Source organism: Schistocerca cancellata, chromosome 4, assembly GCF_023864275.1.
Source record: "Schistocerca cancellata isolate TAMUIC-IGC-003103 chromosome 4, iqSchCanc2.1, whole genome shotgun sequence".
NCBI lineage: Eukaryota > Metazoa > Arthropoda > Insecta > Orthoptera > Acrididae > Schistocerca > Schistocerca cancellata.
The window spans coordinates 481,436,180-481,458,061 of NC_064629.1; positions in this window are offsets into that span (position 1 = coordinate 481,436,180).

The following is a 21,882-nucleotide window of genomic DNA, read 5'->3' on the forward strand; positions in this document are numbered from 1 at the left end:
ATGCGTGTGCGTGGAAAATTAAGAGAATCTTATCCTTGGACGATTGCGGGGGTAACTGATACAAACAACGCGCCAGCATAAAAATAGTTCGCTCATTAACAACCAGATATTAATTAACGGGGACCTAAAATACTAAAAACAGTGCATACACCGTTAAATTGAACCCTGCGTGTGAAAGACAATCACATCGAACATTTCGAGAGCGAAGAATAGACATTTAAGTGCCGAATTGAGAGCCTGGGTCGTGTCGATATTTGGACATTATATGACACGCGTTATTCAGAACACGATATCGACCATTCTAATACAGAAAAGAAGGATAGGATCATCACCTCCAATCCCGATTCATATTTCATATTTAGTTAGTGAAAAGAAAAGTGTTAATAAACAAACTACATTTCAATTTTATCCACGATTTTGGCTTCATTACGTAGTCTTGACTACATGATAAACAATATCTGTGGAAGTTGTATACAACGTATTTTCATAATATTGAGAAACTGAACATCCATTATGTACTTGCATGTTTATCTGCGGAAATGGTCCTTGTCGGTACATCAGCATAGAGTTCGAATAGCATCGCTGGAACATTGCAAACCATTCAGATTAATCGAACATCTAAGTACGCATAATGCTGGTATCACCAGGATGTGTTCTTTCTCCTCACCCCCGTGGCAGTAATTGAATTAAGAGTCAGCCGGGAATAATATTTAAATCAATTGACGACCATTGAGCTAGCGTCACGAATTTTCGAACGTCCACTGCCATGTATGAAGGCGAGTGACACCACGAGTGCTAACGCCGATCGAGGGGTGTCGTCGTGATCGTACTGAATGACATTGAGCAATCACAAACGACAGGATGTACCCAAGAAGTTACCGTAGTGCTGCCCTTACTAGCTGTGTGGGAGAGACTTTGGAACAGATACTCAACCGCCATAGTATGTGGACCTTAAAATCTTGGTAGCATCTTGGAATAACTCCACTGTTGATAACCTGCCCCAGCTGGAGGCGCTTATATAATAGGCTTTCTGACGCAATCAGCACTTAGCTGATGTTTCTGTTTCCCCTTGAGAAGGCGTATGAAACATCTTGGAAGCACTATATCCTCGTACAGTGACTTGCCTGTGGTTTACTGGGACGCATTCCTGGTTCTATAAGATCCTTCCTCCACCCACACTATTTTATTAGATTGGTACACGTTATGTTCAAATGTTCAAATGTCTGTGAAACCTTATGGGACTTAACTGCTAAGGTCATCAGTCCCTAAGCTTACACACTACTTAAAGTAAATTATCCTAAGGACAAACACACACACCCATGCCGGAGGGAGGACTCGAACCTCCGCCGGGACCAGCCGCACAGTCCATGACTGCAGCGCCTGAGACATCTCGGCTAACCCCGCGCGGCGGTACACGTTATGTATGTTGGTATTCCGCACGATATGGGTTTATTTATCGATTGTCATTTCCTATTTGTAGTTCACTGTTGCTATTTGAGTTTACGTATTATCATTTTTTCATTTGGAGATAGCGAGAGTAGCTAGAAAATGGAGCGCCAAGTGAAGAAATCGAAACATTTCCGACATATTCTTCTGTTTAAATTCAGCAGAGGAGTGATAGCAGCTGAGGCAGCCATAAACATTTGCTCCGTGTATGTGGATTATGCCGTTGGCCAAAGCAAGGCTAGGAAATGGTTCTCTCGTTTTAAGGAGGATCGTTTTTACATTAGTGACTCTGCACGTTCAGGAAGACCTTCGGGGTTTGATGAAGATCGTTTAAACGCATTTATTTCCAACGAAATACGGTAACATACTCGAGAACTGGCAAATGTGATGAACTGTGATTTTTCCACGATCCTGCGACGTATGTACGAAATGGAGAACGTTCAAAAATCCTTTGAATGGGCACCGCATGCCCTAAGCCAAAATCTCAAAAATCAGCAGGTGGGCGTACGAGTATGTGCATCTCTGCTTGTTCGTCATCAATTGTTTCGTGAACAACATCGACCATTCCTATCCTGTATCGTTACTGGTGACGAGGAATGGTGTCTTTATGCTCACACATGGAAAAGAAAGGAATGATTGAGGCCAAACAAAGGAGCAATTTCCCATATAAAAATCAGCGCCCATCCACAACAGATACTGTAATGCATCTGGTGGAACAGGGACTGTGTGTTGCGCGACGACTTGTTTCCCATCGGTGTAATCATCACTGCTGGCATTTCATGCCAATAACTGACACGCCTTGCAGGTGCTATTCATGAACAACGATCAGGGAGACTGAATGAAGTGATGCTACTCCACGAATACGCCCATGAGCATTCTCATTCCAAACTCACGCTTATTGACTGGATCTTGTGCACTCAGATTTTAACATTTTCCGCTCGCTATCGAACATCCTTCAAGGATCTTCCTTTCCGGATGGAAATGCACTCCGAACATTCCTCGACATGTTCTTTGCCGAAATATTACGTTATTTCTACAGACGCTGAATAGGAAAGTTACCCCAGCGTTCGCAGATTGTTGTAAAAAGTGAACGAGAATTTGTTATTGATGACTAAAATCTCTGTTATATGTGCCTGATGTGTTTATTAAACTCACGGAAAAACGCTAGATAGAGAGGTAGTGATGTGTTGTAGGATCGTTTTATATAAGAAAACGGTGATACTCCAGGTAGTGCTTTAAGTACAATCTGTTTAATAGCTATAAATAGCCTTACGTCCACAGTTAGGAGTTCTGTTATATGTAGGCTGTTTAGGTTTTTTTAATTGGTAACGCCACGTCGCGCTCTGTATGAAAATCTCTGGCTGTGCTGTGTGCAGTCTGTGCCTGGTTTGCATTGTTGTTGGCTGTTGTAGTGTTGGGTAGCTGGATGTTAACAGCGCGTAGCGTTGTGCAGTTGGACGTGAGCCGCCAGCAGTGGTGGATGTGGGGAGAGAGATGGCGGAGTTTTGAGAGCGGATGATCTGGACGTGTGTCCATCTGAGACAGTAAATTTGTAAGACTGGTTGTTATGAACTGCTATAAGTATTATGACTTTTGAACACTATTAAGGTAAATACATTGTTTGTTCTTTATCATAGTCTTTCATTTTGCTAACTACGCCTATCAGTAGTTAGTCCCTTCAGTAGTGAGAATCTTTTATTTAGCTGGCAGTTGTGCTTGGATCAAGGAACAGTCGGAATTGTAGTTGTAAATTGTTGTAGTTGTGCTGGGAAAGTCCCTGAGCTACAAGCGCTAATAGAAAGCACAGAAGCTGAAATCGTTATAGGTACAGAAAGCTGGCTAAAGCCTGAAATAAGTTCTGCAGAAATTTTTACGAAGTCTCAGACGGTGTTCAGGAAAGATAGATTAGGCAGAATTGATGGTGGAGTTCAAATGGTTCAAATGGCTCTGAGCACTATGCGACTTAACTTCTGAGGTCATCAGTCGCCTGGAACTTAGAACTAATTAAACCTAACTAACCTAAGGACATCACACACATCCATACCCGAGGCAGGATTCGAACCTGCGACCGTAGCGGTCGCTCGGCTCCAGACTGTAGCGCCTAGAACCGCACGGGATGGTGGAGTGTTTGTGTCTATCAGTAGTGGTTAATCTTGTAGTGAAGTCGAAGTAGATACTCAGTGCGATTTGGTATGGGTGGAGGTTATACTTAACAGCCGAACTAAGTCAATAATTTGCTCCTTCTACCGACCCCCAGACTCCGATGATATAGTTGCTGAACAGTTCAGAGAAAATTTGAGTCTCGTAACAAATAAATACCCCACTCATACGGTTATAGTTGGTGGGGACTTCAACCTTCCCTCGATATGTTGGCAAAAATACTTGTTCAAAACTGGTGGTAGGCAGAAACCATCTTCCGAGATTGTCCTAAATGCTTCCTCCGAAAATTATTTCGAGCAGTTAGTTCACGAACCCGCGCGAATTGTAAATGGTTGCAAAAACACACTTGACCTCTTAGCCACAAACAATCCAGAGCTAATTGACTGCATCATGACTGATACAGGGATTAGTGATCACAAGGTCGTTGTAGCTAGGGTCAATACCGTTTCTTCCAAATCCACTAGAATCAAACGCAAAATAATTTTATTTAAAAAAGTGGATAAAGTGTCACTAGAAACCTTCCTAAGAGACAATCTCCATTCCTTCCGAACTAACTATGCAAATGTAGACCAGATGTGGTAAATTCAAAGATATAGTAGCAACACCAATTGAGGGATTCATACCTTATAAATTGGTAAGAGATGGAACTGATCCCCCATAGTACACAAAACAGGTCCGAACGCTGTTGCAGAGGCAACGGAAAAAGCATGCGAAGTTCAGAAGAACGCGAAATCCCGAAGATTGGCTACAATTTACAGACGCGCGAAATTTGGCACTGACTTCAATGCGAGATGCCTTTAATAGGTTCCACAACGAAACATTGTCTCGAAATTTGGTAGAAAATCCGAAGAAATTCTGGTCGTATGTAAAGTTCACAAGCGGCAAGACGCAGTCAATACCTTCGCTGTGCAGTGCCGATGGTACTGTTACCGACAACTGTGCCGCTAAAACGGAGTTATTGAACACAGTTTTCCGAAATTCCTTCACCAGGGAAGACGAATGGAATATTTCAGAATTTGAAACACGAAAAGCTGCTAGCATGAGTTTCTTAGAAGTAGATACCTTAGGGGATGCGAAGCAACTCAAATCGCTTGATACGGGCAAGTCTTCAGGTCCAGATTGTATACCGATTAGGCTCCTTTCAGATTACGCTGATACAATAGCTCCCTACTTAGCACTCATATACAACCGCTCACTCACCGATAGATCTGTACCTACAGATTGGAAAATTGCGCAGGTTGCACCAGTGTTTAAGAAGGGTAGTAGGAGTAATCCATCGAACTACAGACCTATATCATCACGTCCGCTGCTCCTGGTCTCGCGGTAGCGTTCTCGCTTCCCGAGCACGGGGTCCCGGGTTCGATTCCCGGCGGGGTCAGGGATTTTCACCTGCCTCGAGATGACTGGGTGTTTGTGTTGTCCTCATCATTTCATCATCATCCAGGAAAGTGGCGCAATTGGACTGAGCAAAGATTGGGTAATTGTACGGGCGCTGATAACCACGCTGTTGAGCGCCCCACAAACCAAACATCATCATCACTCAGACCTATATCATTGACGTCGGTTTGTAGTAGGGTTTTGGAGCATATACTGTATTCAAACATTATAAATCACCTCGAAGGGAACGATCTATTGTTACGTAATCAGCATGGTTTCAGAAAACATCGTTCTTGTGCAACGCAGCTAGCTCTTTATTCGCACGAAGTAATGGCCGCTGTCGGCAGGGGATCTCAGGTTGATTCCGTGTTTCTGGATTTCCGGAAAGCTTTCGACACCGTGTCCGCAGCTCGTGGTCGTGCGGTAGCGTTCTCGCTTCCCACGCCCGGGTTCCCGGGTTCGATTCCCGGCGGGGTCAGGGATTTTCTCTGTCTCGTGATGACTGGGTGTTGTGTGATGTCCTTAGGTTAGTTAGGTTTAAGTAGTTCTAAGTTCTAGGGGACTGATGACCATAGATGTTAAGTGCCATAGTGCTCAGAGCCATTTGAACCATTTTTGACACCGTTCCTCACAAGCGACTTCTAATCAAGCTGCGGGCCTATGGAGTATCGTCTCAGTTGTGCGACTGGATTGGTGATTTCCTGTCAGGAAGGTCGCAGTTGGTAGTAATAGACGGCAAATCATCGAGTAAAACCGAAGTGATATCAGGTGTTCCCCAGGAAAGCGTCCTGGTACCTCTGCTGTTCTTGATCTATATAAATGACCTGGGTGACAATCTGAGCAGTTCTCTTAGGTTGTTCGCAGATCATGCTGTAATTTACCGTCTAGTAAGGTCATCCGAGGACCAGTATCATTTGCAAAGCGATTTAGAAAAGATTGCTGTATGGTGTGGCAGGTGGCATTTGACGCTAAATAACGAAAAGTGTGAGGTGATCCACATAAGTTTCAAAAGAAATCCGTTGGAATTCGATTACTCGATATATAGTACAATTCTCAAGGCTGTCAATTCCACTAAGTAGCAGGGTGTTAAAATCACGAACAACTTCAGTTGGAAAGACCACATAGATAATATTGTGGGGAAGGTGAGCCAAAGGTTGCGTTTCATTGGCAGGACACTTAGAAGATGCAACAAATCCACTCAGGAGACAGCTTACACTACGCTCTTTCGTCCTCTGTTAGAATATTGCTGCGCGGTGTGGGATCCTTACCAGGTGGGATTCACGGAGAACATCGAAAGGGTGCAAAAAAGGGCAGCTCGTTTTGTATTATCACGTAATAGGGGAGAGAGTGTGGCAGATATGATACGCGAGTTGGGATGGAAGTCATTAAAGCAAAGACGTTTTTCGTTGCGGCGAGATCTATTTACGAAATTCCAGTCACCAACTTTCTCTTCCGAATGCGAAAATATTTTGTTGAGCCCAACCTACATAGGTAGGAATGATCATCAAAATAAAATAAGAGAAATCAGAGCTCGAACAGAAAGGTTTAGGTGTTCGTTTTTCCCGCGCGCTGTTCGCGTGGAATGGTAGAGAGATAGTTCGATGAACCCTCTGCCAAGCACTTAAATGTGAATTGCAGAGTAGTCATGTATGTGTAGATGTAGCGCTTGCTGTATTGCAGTAGTTCGCGTAACGAAGATTTTTGTCAGGTAAGTGATTCATGAAAGGTACAGCTTATTGTTAGTCAGGGCCATTCTTTTGTAGGGATTTTTCAAAGTCAGATTGCGTTGCGCTAAAAATATTGTGTGTCAGTTTAAACACAGTCATTTATAATTTTTCTAAGGGACGTTTCATATGGTGACGTTGCCAGGATACCTCACTGGAATCTTCTGATTTTTTTCTTGTAGTATGTGTAATTAGTGTAGCTATTGTTTATTGCTAGCGCGTATTTACAGAGAGAATTTCCTTTGTAGTTGTAGTTTTTCATTGTTGTACAGTAAAACAGTTGTGGCATGCATGTAGATTTGCACCAAGTATTTCGCAGCTGCGCTTGCAATTAACTAGATATTATTTTCAGTACTATGTTAATGTGTTGTCTTGTTTTTGCTCTTTACATTGTGCTTTTCTTTTTATTATGTGAAATACGTGATAACTATGGCGTATGAAAAACGTAACACTAGGCTCCAAAGTAAACTGAGAAATGACAGTGAAGACGAAAGCAGTGTGTTAGCGCCACCGAGTAATGAATTAACTAATGTTCAAAGTAGTAGTTTGGTAATTGTGCATAGGGAAATGGAGCGGGCTGCAAATAATGGTGTAGATAGTGAAACAATTAGTGAACAGGGAAGAATTATCGATCGATCGGTCGGCAACAGCTCGCCTCAGGAATCCGAAATGACAGGAAACAATCTTGCAAATACTGTAGATTCAGGTTTTGCGTCCTAACTGTTTTCTGAAATAAGTAAAGACACATTTTCTGCTTTCCAAATGTGAAAATTGGCGGTTCAAATGCACTGCCGAATAGCACTGAGGAACGTGTTTCAGACACCAGTGCATTGTTATTACAAGTAATGCAACAAATGGGACAAAAGATTCAAAATTTAGGCACAATGGAACAACATCTTCAAAAGTTAGACACGATGGAACAAAATCAGACACAAACACAGCAACAGCTTCAAAAGTTAGATTCAATGGAACAAACGCTTGAACAAACATGTGAAGGTTTAACTGTTGAGTTACTTAAAATCGAATCGAATTGACATAAAACACAAATTTCTGAGCGTTTCCAACCTATTTTTTTGCGTCATTAAAATGCATTACAGAATCACGAAGCAGCCATAAAAGAACTGTAAACTATTGTTCATGAAAATCACGACACCTTGCAAGCTAAAACTGACTAAGTTGCATCTACCGATTCGGTTACGCTACTTGCAAAAACTCAGGACAACTTAAAGGACACAGTAGATACTATTTCAACACACATGGACCCTCTGAAACTTAGTTCAGAAAAACACACTGAGGAAATCAGTTTACTATCGAAGAAAGTAGCCGAACTTTCGGATCAGTTCACTAAGTTATCAACAAAATTAGATGATGATCTGAATGACACAAGACCCTTAGCCTTCACTGACACAGAAGAGTATGAACAAATGAGTAAATTCAAACAAAATCAAAATCAAATCAATACACAGTACAAAAGAGAAATCCGGGAAGTACAAGAACAGTTGACACAGGTAATACAAGAATTACATATTTCAGAGGACACTCACGCTCCAATGCGGTAAGAGGGACATAGAAATACGGAACAGCCACAAAATAATAACACAGGGCACTTGGGAAATTGTGAAAGACATTGGCAAGGTACACCGAATTTTGAGATGGAACCGCCGAAACGGAGTAACAATGACCGATATGCGACTCGCTGACATGATGATTTTGACTATAAGCTGTTCATTACTACACGTAAATCCACAAACATGGCTCCATCAATTCTCTCATTGTTTTCCTCCCAACTGGTCACTGGAGCACAGGTTAGAATTTATGTGTGGCTACTTAGAGAATGAACCAGCTGTAAGAATGCGATCGGTCATTCACGATTGTCACAGTGAAGAGGAATTTTATCATGCCTTCCTCTCAGCTTACTGGTCTCAAGCTACACAAGACCGAGTAAAACATAGCATCATAATGATGAAGCATTTCGAACAATCTGAATATTCCAGTCTTGTGAAATGTTTTGAAGACATGTTGCACAAGAATCAGTACCTGTCAAATCCATACAGCCCCTGAAAACTCATCCGCATTTGCTTAATCAAATTGCTTGAACATTTACGACATATTATTTTGGCAGGACATTGCAAAGACGACATTGAAGCTTTCCAGGGACTGTTACAAGAATTGGAAATTGACACTGACAATCACGGAACTCGAAAAAAGGAGTACAAGAATTACAGGTCACATCCATCACAATTCCGCGATGACAGAAATAATAACTGGACAAGACAAGGCTATTCTTACAATGTAAATCGTGACCAAAACAGACACCACCCGTATGACAACCGTTGGCAGAGTAGTAATAATTACAGGGAAAGATCACCTCTCCGCAGTAATGACTATCACAGAGATAATCAGAGAAACAGACAATATGGGAACCAAAATAATAATTATCAAGGGAGACAGAATAACTTCAGACGCAATGGTCCACCGAGCAGTTACGATTCCGGGAGAAATTCTTCACCATGTGACCGACAAGAGAGAAATTATGGAATCTACCGACTTGACGACAGATGATATAATCGTAACGACAGACCTGAATTGCATCAGAACTGGCAGGATTCCAACAGGGCAGGGCCCTCTCGACAAGGTGAATTTGTAGAAGTAAGGTCTCCTAATCCCAATAACGACGTGCGCGAACAAAGAGACATAAAATGACTCGCACCGCAGGCAGCCACGTGCGCCGGCTGGCTCAGCGAAAAATAACATGGACGCTAACCTTGAGAAAAATTTTAGCATTCCTTACCGACGTATACAACATTTCAAGTTCAAGTTCAAGTTGTAACTCTGCGTACTAGGAAGAGTAAAGGTTTACACCTCATTTCATATGTAAAACTGTTTACTGAGAGATAATCTGCTTTTTAACTTAGTCTTTGCTATAAAATTTTTCACTTCACGTTACTAGTATGCTTTGTCAGACTTAGAAACTGTTAACATGCAACAATGTTTGAAGTTAAATATCTAGTCAAGAACCAAGAGAACTTATTGAAACAGAAATTACGAATGCATTGTTATAGTGAATAGACGACACAGTGTTGTTATTTGTACATTCTTGCTTGTTAGTTGCACGATCACGTAACAACTATAAGGCTCACATACTTAGAACATATACCAGCACTGCTAATGAGATTTTCATGCAACATTTTGGTTTACATGAAAAGACATTCTTTATTGACGTACTTTCTGTGGGATTAACGATGACTTAGCCCTTGGTTTCTTTGACAGCTACATGATTATATCACGACGCTACTAATGTGTGAGACAATTGACATTGTTGCTTTTGCGGTGTACCTGTTTTATATCTGCACAGTTTTTCTGTATTATTCTGGAAAGTAAAACATGTTTTAGTAATAGCTTTTGTGGTATAGCTACAATGAGACCGCCTCTTCCGTAGCACAACAATACATTACATTACAGTACTTTCTTGATCAAGGTACTGTACGTAATAACTACGATATCTATACACATAGCATTTCGCATTTGTTTATTACGAGGTAAGTACATTGACTTCCACAGATCTTGGCATATTTTTTACCCTCAAGTACTGACAGAGTTTATGTTACAACAAGACGCACAATTTAGCGCGGCAGTACACGTATTTGAGTGATTAATTTTGTACTTAAAACATTTATTTTTAAAGATTTTTGAGTTACAAAGAAAGTTTTCCGTAATACATTTCATTCCATTTCTGTAATCTGTAACACCTGAGGGTATAATTACATTAATCCTCAGGGGGGTACACGCTTACTTTGTGTACCATGTGTTTGGCAAGCACAAGGAGCCCTAGCTAATATGGTATTTGCTTATACAACTTTACACATCGGTACCATATTTCTCTAACACATAATTACACAGCTATCTGACCATTTAACTGAGAGAGACCAACATTTATTTTACTACATCCACTGATGTTTACGTATTTACACAGTTGGATAACTTCACACTTATGATATTGTATTTTGTCTGTTCTCTGTGAACTCTTCATACATTTTCGGAACCATTGTGATACTATGAGAGCTTTGAATGATATATTTGGTATTGGATCATGATTTTTAAAGTTCATTTGAGATAGATGACACTACTGAAATGAGCAGAGAATTTTCTTTAGGTTTTGAAATTATTGGAGGTTGGTACGACGAGTTTGAGATTTGACTGAGGTGTTATGATTTTATTATTACGACGACAATGTGTATTATGCTGTTGAGGTATGTTTATGACCAATAAGCTGATGTTATATGAGGAATTTGATTATGCTACATATTTATATTTATAGTGATTAAATATTGAAGTGTCGACGATTATGTATATGTGTAATAAGGAGTAGTGGTTAGGGACTCTGATTTACGAAAAAGGATGTTGGAAACCAAGAATCGTACTTTATGAGTTATGAAACGTGTGTACATGCGTCGCTGTATCACAACACTGCTATTCATGAAATTTCGTTTCTACACATTTCTACTGTAATTTGTCGACCTGTGAAATTTTTTATATGAGACTGCCACTGCAGCGCAAACTGCTGTCGTAAATATTTCGGTAAGGAAGCTAAGTGACCCAGTTGGCGCCCAGATGTACCAGTCACCTGGAGAAAAAGCCATTAGGTGGAAAAAAGGAGACCATTAACCTCAATATTGACATTCCTTTGTATAAAGCATCTCAAATACGACACTTTCTAATATTTACTGAAATGGCTAATGAAACGATGAGAAACATTTCACGGCTATGGTCTTGCTGGTTGAGACATTTTTTACTGCCTTATGAAATGCCATATGGCTAGTGAATGATGTTTCATGCCTTCCTTTGTATGTATTTGCCTATTTTGTTTAATATCTAGTTTCTAGCTGTACTGTAGCATTGGTTAAAATAAGAGTTAATAGATGTACTAATATAGATATTTTATGCCTACAGATCCAGTAAATAATAATTTTATGATCTACTTCCAAAAAAACGAGGGAGCACAAAAAGACATTTCCCTTCACAGGAATTGCATACATAATTTTTGTCAGTGACTGGGTAACTTGTTTCATAGAGTAAGTCAAGGTGATGCATCACTCTAGTGTTAAGATGTGATATAGATATTAAATATGGCCATTTTTACTATTATATTTTTTCTGCTTGAGCTTTGTAATGTTTAGCTATAAGTTATTGCGTTTGCTGCTGCTGCTTGCCAGGCATAGTGCTATTAAATTTCACTTTGTATTACTCTGTTAAGCCAGTTTTACTACTGATTTATTTTTCTTTTTGCTGCACATTGGCTCATATTAGTGATAACGTTGCATTTGCTTTGCTAATTTATATATATTGCTGCTTGCTTTGCCAATGTGCATTTTTTGTCATTGCTGTTTGTGTTAATTGTTTTGTGCTGCTGCATTGCCGCATCCCTTAGTTTAGCATCTGAGCTCAGTAGATTTAAGTTAGCTTAAGAGGGGGTGGACTATATAAGAAATTAACCATGGAGAATAAGGAAAGAATTCATAGAGAATTTATATGAAAAAGATTTGGGCCAAAATAGTATTGTACAAGGAGACATAATTATTTGGAAAGAAATATGAATACAATACAGAAAGCAGGTATAGATAGGACTTTTTGGGAATAATGATAAATGAAGTGAGATCTCCAAGAAGTAAAGAAAGTTTTGTTTGCAAAATACTGCAGTAAAACAAACCCTGTCCCTTCCTTTTGTGTTATTCTGCTATGTGTCTGTGTACCTTGTGTATTTGTGTTCTTCCTGTCTTTATATGTTTATCTGATGAGAGTTATGTTGTAGAATTTTTCTAATACTCAGCTACATTCAATATGATGAGGAATACTGTTATCCTCAAATGTTATTTACATTTATAATATGTTATTTACTTTGAAAGATGTTTAGACATTATTTATTCTGTTTTGTATTTATGCTCACGTGTGAAGTTCACGTTTCGAAAGTTATTCTGACCTTTTGTATATTTACTTATGTCATAATTCCTGTAACACTGATGTATATGTTTATTTCTATTCTTTTGTAAAGCCTGTATTACTACAAATGTTATCTGTATTGTTATGTTCTTTAATGATGTATTTTTTACCTTTGTAATTGTATTCTTATGTTGTAAATTTATAATTGTATAGACACCAGTTCTTCAAATTAAGTTACATTTCACTGCACATATTTCTGTTGGTCATAGTATATGCACAATATGCGAAAAAAAGAGGACTGTTAGTGTTTGGACGTGTGTTAATAATTCAGCAAGGGACTGGTTAACAGCATTGCTGGTTCTAAGGACAATTCCAAAAACTTTGTGAGTGCACAAGTGGTGGTTTATGGACTTGCTATATCCTCTGCAAGACTCTTCGATGGTGATTGTGCACCTGCACAGTCGCAACAGATGGCTGCTGGCCGTCTCTACAAGTACTACACTGGCACTGCATCTTTGTTGGCCCACAAATACCATTATTTCTACAAGGACTGCAGTGAGTCTGCACCTCTGGTGGCCCACCAATACCATAATCTCTACCAGGACTACAGTGGGTCTGCCCTGCGATGACCTACCTACCAATATTCTTCAAAATTTCAACTGACTCTGCGGTGGGTTTGCTCTGTTGTGGCCTATTACCTGTCTGCATGTCAAGAGTCAGCACTGTCTTTCCGTTGGAAGGACAACACTACTTCTTCAAGACTGCATGGAAATCCACTACTTCCGTGTGCATTTTCTTTTACTGCTCAGACTTTGACAACAAAAAAAAACACTGCAATTTTACTGTGATGAATGATCAGGACTGTCTTTATGGACTGTGAGAAAATTTTAGCTTTTGACCAACATTGTATCAATAAGTGTGTGCATTTGATTTCTTTGTTGTTGTCCACTGCCCAAAACAATTTGTAAAAATTTTTGTGGGGAGCATGGGGGCTATGTAAGTAGGCCGTTTAGGTTTTTTTATTGGTAACGCCACGTAGCGCTCTGTATGAAAATCACTGGCTGTGCTGTGTGCAGTCTGTGCCTTGTTTGCACTGTTGTTGGCTATTGTAGTGTTGGGCAGCTGGATGTTAACAGCGCGTAGCTTTGTGCAGTTGGAGGTGAGCCGCCAGCAGTGGTGGATGTGGGGAGAGAGATGGCGGAGTTTTGAGAGCGGATGATCTGGACGTGTGTCCATCAGAGACAGTAAATTTGTAAGACTGGATGTCATGAACTGCTATATGTATTATGACTTTTGAACACTATAAAGGTAAATACATTGTTTGTTCTTTTCCAAAATCTTTCATTTTGCTAACTACGCCTATCAGTAGTTAGTCCCTTCAGTAGTGAGAATCTTTTATTTAGCTGGCAGTAGTGGCGCTCGCTGTATTGCAGTAGTTCGAGTAATGAAGATTTTTGTGAGGTAAGTGATTCATGAAAGGTACAGGTTACTGTTAGTCAGGGCCATTCTTTTGTAGGGATTCTTCAAAGTGAGATTGCGTTGCGCTAAAACTATTGTGTGTCAGTTTAAGCACAGTCATTTATAATTTTTCTAAGGGGACGTTACATACTGTCAAGTGTTCTTCCTTGGGTGACTATTGTTCGGTTGTTAGTTCTTCTTCCAATCTCGTAAACAGTACACGGCAGCTGTAGATGACTGTTAAGAGGCTGGAGTGAAGGTCCCCAAAAATTGGTTTTAAATTATCGACATAAAAATCTCTGGGTGTGGTTTTTAACCGTTCTCGTCGTTTTTTTTAATATACTAGAACTTATGTATTAAATTTTAAGCAATTGGCGAGGTATCGGGGCCTTCGTGTTGATCAGAAGCATAGTTGGCAGCTACACTTGGGGACGTGAGAACACAACCTCTTAAGGGCTTCAAAATTTTGAAATGTGTTTTAATACCGTGTATAGATTCCAGATCGCGCACGTCTGCTCCAGATTTACACAGATTTTGTACAGTACCAGCTTGATTATAGATGCATGCTGTACATGTCTGCTAATCCATCATATCTTAAGGTACTGGACTCACCACAAATACGGCATTAGACGTACCACCAGCAAGTTTAGAACAAGCGCCATTCCATGCCCGTGTTCCGAAGCTCGCGTGTCATCACGTCAAGCATCAATAGTTCATAGTGCGACATTCCACACCCCAAGTACCTTCATACCATACAGTTGCTAGCCCACTCATGCAGCGATTTTTCAATAGCCGTGCGTGAGCAGCGAAGAAGTGTGTGACCCGAACCAATAGCTATTTTATAGTAAACCGTGGAGTAAATCACTACCTTGGCTTCTTCAGATAGCTAGAGTTGTTTAAAATCAGTTTAATCTTTAAAAAATCTCCCTAATGCCGTTTTTAGATACAGAAGTAATAACATTTTAGATGAGCACCAAAATTTTACCTTCCATTTACAGATAAGGGAAAACAAGAATGATCCCTTGGCAGCTTAAAAGATTTCCTTGATTGTGTATTCCGAATCCGCCAACAAATCACGTTCAGTATCTACCATGCTGGACTGTAGTTGATTCTGAAGGCTCTGGAGCAGATTAGATGAAACCAAAGCAAAGTGGTTCTCATCTACTCCAATTCTCTTAGTGCTCTACAGTCCTTTAACAAATATTTAGGCTCTATAATAGTTTCTGCTGGGTACAAGCGGCTTTCCTCTTCCTGAATTGGCAAGGAAAATTGGTGGATTTCTGCTGTGTTCATGGGAACATAGGATTCAAAGGAAATGCCCAGGCTAAAATAGCAACCTAAGGGATCTTCAGGGGTGGGAGTGCTTAACGACGTGCCACTCCTCTATAGGCTGTGAACTCAGTGTTGAACCAGAAGCTCATCCATCAATGGGAAGAAAATTTGCTGGGATTTAGGGAACACAAGTTTGGGGCTGCAAAATTCACAGTAAGACCGTGGTGTTCCTCCGTCTGGTCATACAGGTGGGACGACGTCCGACTAATTTTTCTCCGTATAGGAGATAGCAGCCTTACGCATGAGATTTCACTTTGGCGAGAGGATCCGTAAATTTGCGATGCTTGTTGCTTACACGTGTCAATAAGTCGTAATTTAATGATTTGCTTTTCATGTAGAGGAGGGCAGAAGTAGATTTAAGCTGGGACGTGCTCTTATTTTATCGGATTACGAGGTGTGTGTGGTCCATGTTTTAAAAATTTTTAAATTGCCCAGATTCCACTCAGAACTCCTAGGTTGGAGGTGGTAGTTTGTTTCAGAGTGAATGCCTATTTATTTACTCATCGTGTGGTAAGCTAGTCACGATTTCTGCAGAGTAGTTTTACATGGTACGTTTTCCATATTTTAATGAATTGTTTGATTGATTAGTGTGTGTGATTAAGCGTATATGTGTGTTTGTGTTCGAGATTTTGATTGTAATGGAACTGGTTGTGTTAAACTGATGTTGATACTTTTATGGATGTCTTTCAGCAGAACTAGTCCCGAAGATTTTCGGAACGGCGGTAGAGACACGCTGCCCATCGCGGCTGCCCATCGTGAGCAACACTAGCGCGGTTTCCGACTCTGTTCATACACGGCCCAGACATATTAAGCTGTCCACCTCCTAAGTTCAACGTCAGCGTGAATAAGCATTCACAGACAGCAGGTGGCATCACTAGCAGTTGAGTGTAATAAAGTGTGTTGGAAGAGTGGGGGGGGGGGGGGGCAGGAGGGGGAGGAACACGGAAAAACAGAGAAGTCGTCTTAAAGAAAAACGGAGCGATTTATATAACTCCCAAAAGGGAATAATCGATAGGTTTTGGGCCAAGGGTGGAAGCATTTCCGAAACGGCTAAGTTTTTAAATTCCTCGCGTGCTCATGTGGTTATAGTATGGCAAAACGACACCTTCCAAAACGAGTGCCGAGGTAACTGTTGTGCACCACGGTCCGTTGATGGCAGGGTGAACGATGGTTGCAGAGATGTGTATGGGGGAACAGATGTGCAACTTTTGATCAGCTGACCGCCCAGATTGACCAAGAGTCTACCGACAGTATCTCCTGAACGACTTTTCAGATAGCGTTGCTGCGTACAGAACTACGCAGCAGGTTCCTGTTCCATGCATCCATGTAGACTGCAGTTCATTGGCGGCGAACGTTCGAATTTGCATTTCAGTATCACAACTGGACATCCACTGAATGATGACGGTTTTTTTTTTTCTTTTGGATAAATCACGTTTTATGGTGCGTCGGTCAGATGGCCACTGCCTGTACGGCATGAAACATCTGAAACACCTTGCAACAACCGTCACAAGGTCAAGGCCGAAGGAGGTACCGTTATGATCTGGGGTATACTTTCGTGGTATTCCTGGATGATCTATTCATTCTGGAAGGAATCCTGGATTAACGCAAATATGCACCTATCATTTGGGACCATGTCCATCCATACATGCTGTTTGCGTTTCCTCGGCACAAGGGCATCTACCAGCAGAATAATGCAACGTGTCACACAGTTATCAGTGTACGTTCGTGGTTGGAAGAGCACCAGGACGAGTTCGCCGTACTGTCCTGGCCACCAAACTCCGTATTAAAACCCAGTCGAGAATCTGTGGGACCACCTCAATAGGGTTGTACCTGCCACGGATCCTCAGTCATGAAACAGCGCAACTGGTCACGGCACTGGAGCCGACATGTCCCTCATTGCTCTCGGTAACTTTCAAAATGTAACTGAGACTCTTCTTGCGCGTCTCGTAGTTGCCTGCGCTGCAAAAAGAGGTTGTTCAGGCTTTTGACAGGTGGTCACATTATTGTGACTGGATAGTGCATCATCGTCATCGTCATAATCATCATCATCATGTTCTTGCCTCTCGTAGTTTATATGTCACCCCTTCATGTGAAAGTATTTTCGACATTAACACTGCGTTGCTACAAATGTGAATTATTCATTTTACTTCCCAACTTCCAAGATAAAATACTTTGGATGGTTGGTTTAATGACTACAAAGCTGAGGCATTTGTAGCAGTTGAAACGCAAACTCATATATTTAGAACTATACTATAACTTATTGGATATTAAAAGTAGAAGAAACCAAATAAAAAAGTTTTTTGCTACTATAAACAAGACTCTCCTCGTATATCGTACGAATATTAATGGCAATCTCACCGACCTCTCCGATAGTGTGATAAGTACTGGAGTAACTGTGGTATCTGCTACACAGTGAACACCTGTGTTGTCACTAATATTACATTTACGGTTTACAATTTTTCCTCACTGTAATTAGTTTCTGGGCACTGTGGTTTCTCTTGAGTTTTCTTTACATAATTCCGGTGCAGAAGTAATTTTATTTAAAAAAAAACTATGATGTATTGTCGAAGCAATGGCATAACTGGTAACTACTCGCGCCATTCCTTCCCTAAAGCGACAGTCCCTCCGGAAATTACATTTGGTCGTAGATCCATCTTCATTATGTAACAAATGCTGACGACTTTTCAGATTTTTAAGTACGTGCTATAATGCTTTTAATCTTTGAGAATTAAGCGCCTCCGGGTGCGACAACGTGGCGGCATGCGCAGATAACGTAGGCACACACTTAATAGGCTGACTCAGCTTAGCTTCTTGGCCGCAGGCCATTTCCCTGGCGGTATTTGGCAGACTATAACGTGCCACGCAATGTGTACGCTCATGAGTACCGTACACAGGCACATGAGGCTGTACAAAATTTAGGTATCTCGTAAATGAAAATAAGAATATCAAAAGCCATTGCATTATCGTATCCGGGCGCATCCTCTCGCAGCTGTTATCACCGACCTTTGTTTACGTTCCTGAAACAGTCAATAACAAAGGCCATACACTAAAATAACGAGCTCAGGCGGAGCTGCCGGAAACCAACATAAAGATATTAAGTACATCCTTTACACCACCTTTATACATATTATTTCTGCACACTTCATCACGTTGCTGAGTTCACACGAAACAAAAAACAATCCACAATAATGTAGGCTAAATAATTAACTCTCAAGTAGCCGACCATGTGCACTCTCGGATTGCGATGCAACGCGGCCTTTTTTTAAGTGTGATGAACCACAATTTCTTTGTTAGCTCGTGTTGCAGATGAATGTAAGTACTGTACGGATGGAATAAATACATATTATGAAGGTGTAGCGGAGAACCGGACAAAGTGGCCACGCTAAGGTACAACTGTTTCTTAAGCAAAGTAGCAATAGACGAAACTGTATAGAAATGAGTGATTATAATGTGCAACTTTTGAAGTATAATATCGAATATATTAATTACCTTTGGATCATTTTAGGTACTCTAAACATTTCAGTTTTCACAAATTGACAAAATGGCCACCTTGCCCAACATGAGCGGGCGAAGTGGCTAATTCGTTTTGAACTAAAAAATAGGGATGGAAGACAGTTTTAACAAAGAACTACATATATTTTAAGGCAAAACATGATCCGAATTAAATTATTTAGACCTTTCACAAATAAAAGTCAATCTGAGTTCTTCATCTCCCATGCGGGGTTCGTGGTCTCAGAGGTAGCACAATTGGCAGTAAATCCACTGCTCTTCTGGCCTTGAATTTGAAAACTATTCTTCTCAGTATTTAAACTCTTCATTAATGTTGGTCGTCAAAAAAGGCTTTCTCGAGCAGTATTTTCTGTTCTTCACCATTTTCTTTTTACTAACTTTCTTCTCTTCACCTGTTTCCCGTTTTCCCTCCTTTTCACCTTATTTTTCTTCTCTTTCATTATTTGCCGATGTCACTGTTATAAGAACTCGCTGTAAGTATCGCCGTGGAGCCGTTCTTGCTGTCGCTGCCTTTACGTTCTCTCCTATACAAAATGACCAGAAGCCACAGTCGATATAGCCACTTTCTCTCCACTCACGCCACTACACAAAAGTTTATTACCCTCCAATAGCATGAACCGAATTTCCAAAACTAAAATATTATTTCGGAGTCAAGATATGACACTTTGACCAAAGTTTCATTAAGAAGACTAAGCCACATTCCCTTTCCACAATAAATACAGAAACTGGCGACCTACCTTACATCAGGATAACTAAAATCCTCATTAATTATTATAACTGTAAGGAGCGGCACAGTAAACAGATTATACTTCATGGGGTGACTGGGCCCTCCAGGGATGATACGTTAAAGCATTCTCCGCGCCGTGCCAGCACCTTATACCCCCAGGGATCAAATGGCCACTATGCCCGCCATCAGTACAAGTGAATAATTACGGCGAAATGTACATGGAATTTTAAAGGTAACTTCATTTAAGTGATTTTCACCGCACTTCGTACTGAAAACAAATACGAATTTTAACTATTTATCTTTAATCTGTGTTGATAATTCTCACTAACAATAGTACTGGAAACGGTAACTTAACAGTTCATCCATATCCTGAAAATCCATTTGCTTACAACCTTCAGGGTGTGCGTGTGCGTGTGTATGTGTATGTGTGTGTGTGTGTGTGTGTGTGTGTGTGTGTGTGTGTGTGTGTTTTACACGGTGAGAGAAAGGAAGAGAGGCAAAGGAAGAGATAAGACATTTAGATGAATGAGTCGACCCATATGGGGTGTTAGATTTCGCCGAGCTGCGTCGTATAACGTGAAGGACTTTTCCTAATTAAAAACAGAAATCTTACAGCTCTGTACTAGGGTAACTCGAAGTTATTTCCGAAAGAGCTGTTCAAGCTATTTCTGACCGCATGTTTCATCGGTTAACCCCTATTCAGACCAATACCCGTTCCCAATGATTCGAGTCGCGACAGTTTGAGACACATATACACTACTGTCCATTAAAATTGCTACACCAAGAATAAATGGAGATGATAAATGGGTATTCATTGGACAAATATATTATACTAGAACTGACATGTGATTACACTTTCACACAATTTGGGTTCATAGATCCTGAGAAATCCGTACCCAGAACAACCACCTCTGGCAGTAATAACGGCCTTTATTAGCCTGCGCATTGAGTCAAACAGAGCTTGGATGGCGTGTACAGGTACAGCTGCCGATGTAGCTTCAACAAGATACCACAGTTCATCAAGAGTAGTGAATGGCGTATTGTGACGAGCCAGTTACTCGGCCACCATTGACCAGACGTTTTCAATTGGTTAGAGATCTGGAGAATGTGCTGGCCAGGACAGCAGTCGAACATTTTCTGTATCCAGAAAGGCCCGTACAGGACCTGCAACATGCAGTCGTGCATTACCCTGCCGAAATGTAGGGTTCCGCAGGGATCGAATAAAGGATAGAGCCAAGGGTCTTAACACATCTGAAACGTAAAGTCCACTGTTCAAAGTGCCGTCAATGCGAACAAAAGGTGAACGAGACGTGTAACCAATGGCACCCCATACCATCACGCCCGGTGATACGCCAGTATGGCGATGACGAATACACGCTTTCAACGTGCGTTCACCGCGATGTCGCCAAACACGGATGCGACCATCATGATGCTGTAAACATAACCTTGATTCATCCGAAAAAATGACGTTTTGCCATTCGTGCACCCAGGTTCGTCGTTGAGTACGCCATCGCAGGCGCTCCTGTCCGTGAAGCAGCGTCAAGGGTATTCGCAGTCATGGTCTCCGAGCTGATAGTCCATGCTGCTGCCAAAGTCGTCGAACTGTGCGTGCAGATGGTTATTGTCTTGCAAACGTCCCCATCTGTTGACTCAGGGATCGAGACGTGGCTGTACGATCCGTTACAGCCATGCGGATAAGATGCCTGTCATCACGACTGCTAGTGATACGAGGCCTTTTGGATACATAACGGTGTTCCGTATTACCCTCCTGAACCCACTGATTCCAGAGTCTGCTAACAGTCATTGCATCTCGACCAACGCGAGCAGCAATGTCGCAATACGATAAACCGCAATCGCGATGGCTACAATCCGACCTTTATCAAAGTCGGAAACGTGATGGTACGCATTTCTCCTCCTTACACGAGGCATCACAACAACGTTCCACCAGGCAACGCCGGTCAACAGCTGTTTGAATATGAGAAATCGGTTGGAAACTTTCCTCATGTCACCACGTTGTAGGTCACCACCGGCGCCAAACTTGTGTGAATGCATTGAGAAGCTAATCATTTACATATCATAGCATCTTCTTCCTGTCGGTTAAATTACGCGTCTGTAGCACGTCATCTTCGTGGTGTAGCAATTTTAATGGCCAGTAGTGTAGTTAATGAGATTTATTTATTTACTAATTGAGGACCGTTGCGTTTCCCGAGG